General features: G+C 41.1%; 1 long non-coding RNA gene across 1 annotated transcript; it reads left to right on the top strand.

Moving 5' to 3' along the window:
• Positions 1-9,617: 9,617 nt before the first annotated feature.
• LOC125178602 lies at positions 9,618-10,769 on the top strand. The gene is made up of 3 exons (XR_007156962.1): positions 9,618-9,726; positions 10,282-10,347; positions 10,630-10,769. It is a non-coding gene; the product is annotated as an uncharacterized LOC125178602 (long non-coding RNA).
• Positions 10,770-11,678: the final 909 nt, after the last annotated feature.

Below are 11,678 nucleotides of genomic sequence, written 5' to 3'. Positions count from 1 at the left end.
CTTTCATAATGGAACCTTGCCTTACAAACTTGCTTCAAACGGGAAGTAAGTCTTTTAATGAAGCTGTTGATTCATAATGCAAGCATATTTTTTCATTGAAATTATTGATAAGAACTTTAATTTGTGTTGAGCGTCCTAGAAAATCACCCATTTCACATATTAAGTTTCTGAGTAATTATGTTTCTTTGAAGTAATTATTCCTTGAAATTAATGAGAAGATCTAGTTGCAGTAGAATGTTAGGCTTGGTGGCCTCATTGTGATTATAATGCATTTCAGTGTTAAAAAATTTTACTCAGGGTTTGATACTTGATAATCTGCTGTGAAGTTTTATTAAACAATAAAGCTGTCACCAATGCCAAATGTATTTTCAGGTCCTAATTTGATTCTCACTAGCACATAACTTTACTTTATTACTTTCATTGCGTCAATTATTTTTAAATGGCTGCTTCTGGTTTTATTGTGGTTTTGCTTCCCACAGGCCCAGATTTGCTATTATCCTTCCTCAGAGCTTGCAGCTCAGTTTTTCCTGGAGCTATTGTCTCCATATTTTCACCATGGCTCCTTCCTTAACTTCATCCATTGCAATATGAAGAACTCCACCCAACTGCCTTAGATTTGTCTGCAGTGCTTGCACATTTCCTTGCTCTCCCCGTAGGTACTCTCGCACTCGCCTGGACCTCTGTTGTACCAGTACTACTTTGTTCCTAAGCCTAATGTGTTCGGTTGCTTGCTCTGAACTTTTGGTCATTAAAGAGCTACTTCTTGAAACTTGCTAGCCACTACAGTAATTTAATTCAAGAAAAGGTGTACCGGTACAGGCTTGCCATGTATAGATACCTACCTATGTTTCAACTGTTTGCCTTCTTAGTGGCTGAAATTACTACCCATTATTAATTTCCTTCTAGGACATGTGTAAAGCATTACAAAGTTCTTGCATTTCTTTCCTGATTCTGTTACCTTCCTGAAAATTTAATTGTTTCATGGTTGTTGTAGTCCTGATTCCATTTTGTTGCAGCTTCAAGTTGAATTGATTTGCATTTTTTCTAGAGTTGAGTTTGCTGATTCTATACTTCGTTATCAACAAATTTTTTCTTAGTTCTTATGGCTAGTTCTTGTAGAATATATAGGTATCCATAATTCAAATTCTTTTCAACATGACGAATATTGGTTCAGGTTTTATGAGTTGCTCTGTTCTAGCATTTCCGCACTGAAGTAAATCTTTTCTATCTTAATTGGATTTTTTCTATGTATTGAAATAAGGCACTAATTGCAAGATTTGGACTTGTGATGCTGGCTGAATGCTGATTTGTTGGGAGAGTAGCTCTAGTTCTTCTCTTGATTTATAGATTAAGAAAGACAGCTCGCTTTGCGTTGCTCTCATCTAGGTCTTGAATGAAAATGACATTTAGCCTTAACATTGACTTTAAACATAATATAACGTAGTTTATGAACCCAACATATAGCCTTCATATTGACTTTAATAATAATATAACATAGTTTATCAACCCAAAATTTTGCCTTCACATTGATTTTAATTATGATATAACGTAGTGTGTGAACCCAACATAGTGCAAGAATTTATTTAATTCCAAATAGAAGGAAGGAAATACCAAATAGAAGGAAAAGCAAAGAAGGAAGCCTACAAGCGTTATTTACGAACTCGTAGCGATGCTGAGTATAACCTGTATGCTAGAGCTCGAAATCAAGCTAAAAAAGCTTGTCGCACCGCAGTCAAAAAGTTTGAAAAAGACGTTGCCAACAACTCGAAAAAGAACCCGAAAGCCTTCTTCTTGTATGCTAGTTCGAAGTGTAAGACAAGGGACGGTATTGCTGATTTGAATGTAAATCAACAGAAGATATTTTCTGACGAGGGCAAGGCCAATGTTCTAAATCAGTTCTTTAGCAGCGTCTTCACAGATGAGGACTTGAACAGTATTCCAGCTATTGAGGAGCGACCAGTGGACTCGAAGTCAACTAGTTTCGAGATACATGAAGAGGAGGTTCTCAAGCGCCTGGTCTCCCTGAATCCCAACAAGTCATCTGGATCAGACGGTTTCCACCCTAGATTGCTCAACGAATTAGCAACCGTCCTGGCCGGCCCTTTAACAGAGATTTTAAATCTACCGTCCGTAAGGCCAGTCTAGTCAAGAAAAGTACAAGAATCGGCGACAGGCCTATCCAGGCCTATTTATTTAATGCCGAAGATACTATACTATACTATACTACTAAATGCTTTTGTTAGGTATTTAATTTTGCCTCGCCCACGCTAGTTGCATTAAGTAAGGTACCATAATTCAAAAATGCGCATAAACTCCAACTAAACACTTGCCCAATTCGTTAGTGTCCTTCAGTGGTCCATTGCTGCCACCAGTAGTTGTTTAAGTAATTGGTGCCTTACTGAGGTGCACTGTTTGAATTTAATGGCAGGTCCCTATGACCAAGTGGGTGCAGCAGTGCCCCGCAATGTTGCCCCGGATTATCTCGAATCGGGCTGCAAATATTTAAAAATATTAAATATTTGCTGCAAATATTAAAACATTAGGGCTGCAAATATTTAAAATTAATTTTAAAATGATTGTGAAGTCAAAGTGTTTGTGTAATACCTGGAAGGTCTGCTCGATCACCTGTACACTAGCAGTAGGTATGCACATCACTGTTCAAAAGTACATTTGTAACTCAGTATATACCCCAAGCTTAAATATACAGTTAAGTCTAATTAAACAAGTTTGCTTGTATTCAATAATTACCGTGTTTAGTTTCTTGACGTTTTCAAATTTCATTTTTCTGCATTATACAGCAAAATAAAAGTAAGATTGTTAGCTCTATCCATTCTTAACAATTTTTCTGGCCATAGCTCAATAGCATTCCGATGTCTATCTGCCTTGTGAAGAAAAGCACAACGTGTACAAAATGCCCTGACATTAGCAAATGAATACGCGAGAAGGTATGTTTATCATCTAATTACTAATGGCCATCAATAAAAAAAATAACTCAACAATATCCAGATGCAGTGGCTTCTTCCATTTTTAGCGCATTTTCTCATTTATGGAAAAAAGGCGCTATTATGCTCGTCATGTCCGTTCGTCCGTCTGTCCGTCTGTCTGCCCGTCTGTCCGTGACCACGTTTTCGTCGACGAGAAAATGCGCTCTCTGTCACTCGCTGCAGTGAGTACTGAGTTATGTTTTTTATTTCTTTATTAAGTCGGAATAATCTAATTAAAACTCGTTTGATGTAAAGTTTTCTAATATAAATAGGTATTGTTAAAAGCAGGACATGGACTATGCAATCTGCCGATACTGTTTGAGGGGCTCGAGGTGTTTTGACTACTGAACGCCTGCATGGTGTAGACTCCCACAACACCGTCTGATCGCCGTTCAATGATCCTGGCCAGTTGCTCAGTCTTATTGGTACGCACACAGTGAAAGCAGGTTGCCAGCGTGCTGGTTACCTGCTCAGGCTGGCGCCTGAAACCATAGAATACAGAAGCCTATTCGTACAGGTTTTCACTGTGAACACTTACATTATTATCCTATGTTCATTCTTGTGGCAGGTTGGAGCAGGTTGCCCGCGCGGGCAAACCTGCTTTCACTGCGTGCGTACCCTTAGATTCTAACTTACTCGGGTTACCAACTCTAATGATTATATGTACGGGCGACTGTATGGTTAATTTTAATCGAATCAAATTTCTGAAACCTCAAGAAGAAATTCGGACATTCTTCTCTTGAAACTCGCCTGTCATCATGCCTGAGTGAATAGGTATTTATTTTTGCTCAGGACCCTCGCGCCTCCTTTGTTTGGTCATTTGTTTACCCATGCTTCTCAGTTAGTTTCTCATTGCCGTGAAAGGAGTGTTGAGTTGACTGGTAGCTTTTTAAAGAGAAATATCGTACTTTATCTTGGTATTAATTTGTAGACAAATTGACCGGAATTAGACAAATTGTAGACAAATTTCCACTGGAAGCATAGTTTGGCGCCTTGTCTGTGGGCTTTCTGGGATTGTGCGACGCAAAAACTTCATGTCTGTAGGTATGTCTCTCATAATTTCCTTTCATGCTGTGATCCTTTTCTTGTTATAGCTGACTCTTAGGGTTAGTAAACCTTGAAATTGCTTCTAATTTAATTTGCGCCATCTCGTAAAATCGGCAGTTCCGTCCCCTTGCTACTGACAGGCTTAGCTTGTCTCAACTTCGGAAAGATTTCGCCGTCAACAAGGGTTGTGATTTCACCGGCAACGGGAAAGATTTCACCGGCAACGCGGAGGCTGCGAGATAGACGCCTCGTTTGCCATCAAAGAAGCCATACTCGCTTGCCCAGAACGCTCAGGTTCAGTCAAGCAGATCTCTTGCATCTTACAACTGTATTGTAGAGCGCCCTCCAGCCCATCTGCTTGGAGATCTTCTTCATTACGCCGAGCATCTCTACTTCCTTTTTTTCCATTAGACTTCTTGGTCTCGCAATTGTTGGAAAGTCCTGTTGAAGTGGCTGATTCTTTGCCCCGCCATTTCGCCCACCTCACTCCTGTTCTTACTCCCCCGTCTTGCATGAACCTGATCCACATCGCTTGTGTACGTGGATGCCGTCTTCACGAAGAAGCAGAAACTTCAACCGTCACAGGCTGCGGGTTCTGTTTTTGGGGGTACAGCTTTGGGAAGTCCAGCCATCATTCCGGATGGAATTCTAAATCGTCATTACATCTGCTATTATTTATCTTAACTTTGGACTATTCTGAATGCCCTTGAATTTGATCTAAGTTTTGTTTTTCAGGATTTATCTCATCCAAACGAATTCATCCGTGGGTCGACGCTGCGCTTCTTGTGTAAGCTGAAGGAGCCTGAGTTGCTTGAGCCTCTCATGCCAACCATCCGCACGTGCCTCGAGCACCGACACTCTTACGTCAGGCGCAACGCCGTCCTCGCTATCTTCACCATCTACAAGTGAGCGCCATGTCTGCAGTGTAGCGGCATCTTCTGTTGTTCTGTGTTGCATTGTAACGGATTATATCTCTTCTGTTGGCGTTCTGTGTTGCATTGTAACGGATTATATCTCTTCTGTTGACGTTCTGTGTTGCAATGTAACGGATTATATCTCTTCTGTTGACGTTCTGTGTTGCAATGTAACGGATTATATCTCTTCTGTTGACGTTCTGTGTTGCAATGTAACGGATTATATCTCTTCTGTTGACGTTCTGTGTTGCAATGTAACGGATTATATCTCTTCTGTTGACGTTCTGNACCATCCTACATAATATTCATTTCATTTCAGTTGGCCACGCAAATGCACAAAAGAAAATTCTTTTCAAAGTCCTGAAGAAAATAGTATTCGAGGGGATACATTGTTGTTCCCGTATTTATCTGGGTGCGTGGCTGTAATAGAGAAAGGTTCGGTTATTGAATAAATACGTCTGGAAACGTGCAACAAATTATTGATTATTGTATTGTCATCGAGAGCTGAGCTTCCCTAAAAGTTTCAGAGCGCTAGCTAGCGGGAAAGTTGGTGAAATATCGATTGCAAGATTTGATCATCACAAACAGACAGACACGAAAGCGAGCTAAGAAAAACGTATTAAAAACAGACTAGACGAAGCTATGCAGGAGCATATGTTCAGTCTTAAAATGCCTAGCAAATTTCGGACCAGGCAATAAGTCCAGCAGCTATCTCAATCAATCGTCAGCTATGTTAAGATCGGGTTCCAAAAGCCGGATCCCTTGTGAATCAAGTCACGAAAAGTTCAAGAATCGGCAACAGACCATGGGCCTATTTCTTCAACACCGACACTTCTATTCTATTCTATGAAGCGTTCTATTCGCGATATAATTAATTATAGAAAATCATCCATTCTCTGTTTCAATACTAACAAGTTTTGTCCATAATTTCATGCAATTTTGATCAATTGTGTTTCACACAATTCCTTTCGCGAAATAATTAATCATAAAAATCATCAATTCTCTGTTTCAATACCAACAAGTTTTGTCCATAATTTCATGCAATTTTGATCAATTGTGTTTCACACATATTCGCCTTATGAGCACTCCTCATTTGAACGCAGATTCAATGTTTGTAAACAGTGAAAGCTGTTTACTCACATCGCTAATCGCCCTGAACCTCTGAGATGAACCGTGCTGCATTGTTTACAAGAGAATGTATCATTAATCTCTTCTTGGCAAAGCGTCTTGGGGCATCTTCTGGACTTTTAAATTAGGATCAACTGCCGAGAAATTTTTGTGGCAGGTTTTATATGTACATGGTGTACCGTACCATAGTTTTTGCCAGTACGTTAATTTGCTCGACAGGTATTTACTATTATCAGAACTGGCTCGGCTCCGTCACGTCACGTTTAACATAACATAACATATTGATCTCGGCGCTGAAGTGTAGGGCTGTGGCTGTAGGCCTGATGTGGCCTGTCGCCGATTCTTTTCCTTTTCGAGCCTTGTTCACAGAAGATCTAATATCGTTTCATTTGACCAGATCTTTTCATGACTGACATCTAAGGTCTAATACTTCAGAAAAAGAATGAATTACAGAGAAGCAGTCGGATATGTTGTTGGGAACAGGGCTGTTATGGTCTTCAACGAAGTGCTTGTGGATACTGCTGCTACTATAACGGTGCTGTTTACTTCTTCGTTCCAAAGTACAAGTGGTGTATCCGAGATATGAGGCATTACAGCCATCAATAGGGCATACGAAACGATACACAACACGAGTCATTGTGGAACTGGTTTTCCGGGGTCTTGTAAAGAATGCAGATGAAAGTTTAATAGATCTGTAGAATCCAGTTACCGAGACTGATTTGTGATCATCTGTGGACTTGACATGATCTTTTTAATATTTCGCAGTAATTTCTGGTCTTGCTTGAAAGTCGAAAGGTTGGTAAATTCTACAAAATAATTTTTTTCTGATTTATTCATGTCGTCGCTACTAGTTCATTGATACTCTGCGATGGTGTCATTGACGGTTCGTTCCACTATGGCTTGGGGATAGTTACAGTTAGCAAAAACTTGTTTAATTCTCTGAATTTCCGAATGAAACGATGGTCAGTCGGATGAATATTTCAATGCCCTATTGACAAGGGTTTTCACGACCGACTTTTTATAGTTTAGAGGTGAACAGGATTGAAAACTGGAGTAGATACCCTTGTCAGTAGGTTTGATGTAGACTGCTGTGGATAGGTTTCCATTGTCTTGAATACTGAAATTGATATCCAAGATATGAAATTGGTTGTTGGACGGTGCTTCGTGGGTAAATTTGAGAACAGAGTTGCGGTGCAGGGGTATTTTGAACCAATTCAGATGAGTCTTGTTTTCAAGGATGCCTATTATATCATCCACATAACGTCTGTAAAATAGCGGGTTGGAGGCTGTATTTTCATTCAGTAATTTAGTTTACAAATTGGACATATAAAAGTCTGCAAAGGTTGGGCCGAGTGGGGATCCCATGCTTACTCCATCAAGTTGCGTGTAGGTTTGATTATTGAATTCAAACGGAGTTTTGGTCGTGCAGATGTGTAGCAATTCACGCAAGGTAGCAGCCGGTAGATCCGGACATGGCAGTTCAGGATGGTCGTAACAACGTTCCATGATAATATCGATAGTTGGCCCAACGGGAACATTCGTGAACAGGCTCTCCACATCCAGGGAAACCAATTGATTGCCCGGACGTAGGACTAGAGTTTCTAGAAGTAACTGATCAGCATTTTTTAGGATGAATGAATCGTTGATGAAAGGCCGATTAAGCTTATTTATTATCCGAGATATTTCATGCGCGACTGTGCCGGACATGCTTATTACTGGTCGTAATGGTGGATCTTCTACATTTTTATGAATTTTTGGCAGCCCGTAGAGATGTCCGTTGTTGAAATCATCAGTCCGCTTGCTTTTCCTGTACCACGATGCGTGATTTTGCTTCAGGTTATTGGCAATGTTGTTAATCTCATCTTTAACTTTTTGCGTTTGGTTAGTACTACATTAACGAAATTTGGTAGGATCGCTCAAAAGCTCTGATAATTTTTGCATATAGACTGCTCTGTCTAATATTACAACACCTCCACCCTTGTCGGGCCTCTGGATGGTAATCTGGTCGTTGGTCTTGAGATCTTGTAATGTTTTTTTCTCATCATCAGACAGTGGGTCTTTGGTTCTGTCCGGATTGCGGCGTATGCCAAAATGCTTCAATTTCGTTTTTAGGCGATCAACGTTGTTTATGGTGATTTTATTTTGTTGCTTGGATTCCAGAATTCGCATAAAAAGTTTTTCCATTTGATATCTGGCGAGTGATGGTATTACTTTTCTTCCTTAAGCAAAAGTTGAGTCCTCTATTAAGTAAAGTTTCTTCGCTCGTGCTCAATGCATACTTGGAAATATTATGTATGGAGCTTTGGCTGGCAGTGAGGAAAACTTCATTGCCATACAACTGGCGTAATTTGCGGCTGTGATGGAACAAAATGTCTGACTCATGTTGGGCTAAGATTCTTTGCAACAACTTGACGCAGGAGTAGAAATACAGAGCAGATACCCTCTGCTTCAGAACCAGAGTATGGCAATGATTGGCGAGGCGTGTTAAACTAACACGATTGCAATGTCTCTCTCGAGCAAAGGAATATTGGTTGAAGGCTGAGCAGAGAGCAGAATATCAAAAAGAACTAGAGTTCTTGTCGAAACCCGAAGATAAAAGCGTGCCACTTCTTGTGAGAGACTTGAACTTGTTCAAGGATGTCCAAGGGTAATTAGATCGAAAGGTAGACTTCGTCGATGCGCGCACCTGCCGTATGATGTCATAAACCCCGTTTTGCTTTCTAGAAACGGCAACCTCACTTATTTAATAATTCGTAAATGTCACGAAAAATGCAAACACATGGGCATCAGCTCGACCTTGAACACGCTTCGCAATCAGGGCTTCTGGTTGCCGAGAGCGCGAACTAAAATTAAACATATACTTAAATAATGCGTCTTATGCTCGAAATTCAACTCATGCGCCTTCAGATATCCAAAGCTAACTGATTTTCATAAAGATAAGGTAAATTTGCTTCGACCATTCGAAAATGTTTGAGTCGACTTCACCGGACATTTTTTCATAAAGTTTGGGGAGACCACTGTAAAGATGTATCTGTTAATTTTCACCTGCCTTAACGTCAGAGCTATTCATCTCGAGATTGTGCCCGACATGTCAACAGTTTCATTTCTTGCAGCTTTTGTTCGCTTCACCGGGGTTGTGATGGGTGGTGATGGGTGATGTGGTGCTGGGGCACGGGTGATGTGGTGACTGATTTGTCCTGATTTGATTTTGCTCTAATTGAAACCTGCTCTACTCTCAGATTCCGGAGATTATCGTAATATCCCCAGAAGAAGATAGACAGGAGGAGGCGCAGGTGGGGGAGGAGGCGCCGGTGGAGGAGGAGGCGCCGGTGGAGAAGAAGAGGAGGGCGCCGAAGCGCCTCCAGCTCCCGGGTGGCCAGGGTGATGGTGTAATACGGAAGTCACCACGCGGCCACCCGGAGAGCCAGGAGGCTCATAAAGAATTTTTTATATGTGACCCATGCGATTTCAGAACGCAAATTAAATGCAATTATGATTTGCACATGCAAATTCATCATTAAGTAACTTATATATAAATAGTTACTAAATTTAATTTTTCATATCAAATAAAGAATTTTTTATACTTTTTACTGTTACGCCCCCTCTTCTTTCTCCTCCTCCTCCCCATCCTCCAGCTCTCCATACAAACGAGCGTAAGTTGAGGAATTTTCGTTTCAATTTTCTTCTGATCTTGTCGAGTCATTTAATAATTTTTTATATCTTGTGCCTCGCAACCTTTCGTGTGGTGACTGGTGGGTGGTTAAAGCCTCTACTGCTTATAAAGATTTAATTTGATGTCATTCGGTCAGCTGAGTAAGGTAAGTTATTACCTCTCATACCTCCCCGTGCGCAGGCAGGTCACCACGGCGTAAGTATCCACATGGAAGTATGAGGAAGACACAATAGTCGAATGGCCATCCCTCACCTGGCCATCCCTCACCTGGCCATCCCTCACCGCTCATACATCCCTCTTCATATCCTGGCCACCGCACGAACTGGAACTTGCTGAACTGCTATAATTCTCTACTTCGGGGCAGGTCTTATGACAATTACTCTACCTTTCCCTTTCACTTGTATTTTGGCATCTCAATGTCAAGCCTGTCGGTGAGATTTATTGGTTTCGTTGAAATACTTGGTTTCGATAATTCTCTGATAATCCTCCCTATAGATCCGTTGCTTGAAACTGTCATTTTGTGTTGTATTTTTAGGCGGGTCAGGCTGCGGCCCAGGCCGCGTCAGTCGCGGCAGCCACGGCAGCAATGCAGCAGGAGCAGGTGAGGTGGTGGTGGTGGTGGAGTTTACGTCACGCCTCACCACCACCAGTTGGTGGTGGTGAGTAGTTTGCGTGTTGTAGCCAGCAACTTCTACTAGGCGGACGCGTAGAAGTGACACGTCCGTTTGCCAGGCCAAGCCGGATCTTTATGATACACATGATGGCTAAGATGCATTTATTTTTGGATAATGCACTGTGTAATTTACGTCGGTGAATGCATGCATATTGTATATACTTGAATTATCCTATATAGATGTAATGCTATGAATTTCCTGACTCACAGAACAGCAAAGTCCCGTGCCGTATCGCAAGTCGAAGTTTAATAACACACCGTTGCAGCCGGCACTGGGAGGAAACTCTAAGACAGTGATGATGGTCAACGTACGTCAACGAGTATGCACACTGGCAAGGAAGGCTTAATACGAAATAAACATCACTTAAATTGTCTTCGTTCTATTCTTTATCCTTGAAATGTGAAAGGTCGGAGTAAGATTTTTCTAGATTATACGAGTAATCCATTCAGCATCGGGTTGAGCGCTGAAGTTTTTTCAAGTATATTTATCTAATGGCTGTTAAGCTACCTGGAACCTCACTTTATGTGGAGCATTGTAGATGCCAGCGAGATCGCTTCTTCCCAATACTGAATTAGCCAGCTGGTGGAAATGTCTATGACCGCGACACGTCGGAAATCTATTAAAGAATGCCCGCGATGTCGTTGCTACAACTTCTCGTAAATGAGGTCCCGCCATTGTAGACTACACACAATTACTTAGTCACTCTACAATACGAGCTGCTTTCGATGCACATTTAGCTGAACTACGTGCGCACGATTTGCGCGACAAGCTCAGTAAGCAAAAAGGTTCAAATTATTCCTGCGGGCTGTTGCGATGGTGCACGATGGTACCGTCGACATCTTCACCGAAATAAGGCATATTTCAAACATTGAAACGGATGCAATCGCCAGATTATACGATTAGAAGTTTCCGAATCTACACTGTCCTAAAACCTTTGGAATATACATATTATAATTTTTTATATGACTATAGCCTACGCCTAGGACTAAGACGTCCTAATAATTGAAGGGGACGGGATCTATTATACACCAACGGATCAGTTAATTCGATGTTTGCAATCGCAAAGATGCTCGGTGACTTGTAGCGTCTATAGATGACGCTACGACGTGGTTACTATAGATGACGACTATCTATCTCTACTGGTTAGCTGTGCTGTCGAGTGTGCTAGAAAGATGAAATTTCTCCTTAATCTTCCAATTCATGTTAGAAGAAACGTGGAAGGTTGACCACGTCGAAATAAAATTTAATATTCGCATAA

This window comes from Hyalella azteca, unplaced genomic scaffold, assembly GCF_000764305.2.
Source record: "Hyalella azteca isolate HAZT.00-mixed unplaced genomic scaffold, Hazt_2.0.2 contig11282, whole genome shotgun sequence".
Classification (NCBI taxonomy): Eukaryota; Metazoa; Arthropoda; class Malacostraca; order Amphipoda; family Hyalellidae; genus Hyalella; species Hyalella azteca.
This window is presented reverse-complemented; position numbering and strand designations above follow the sequence as displayed.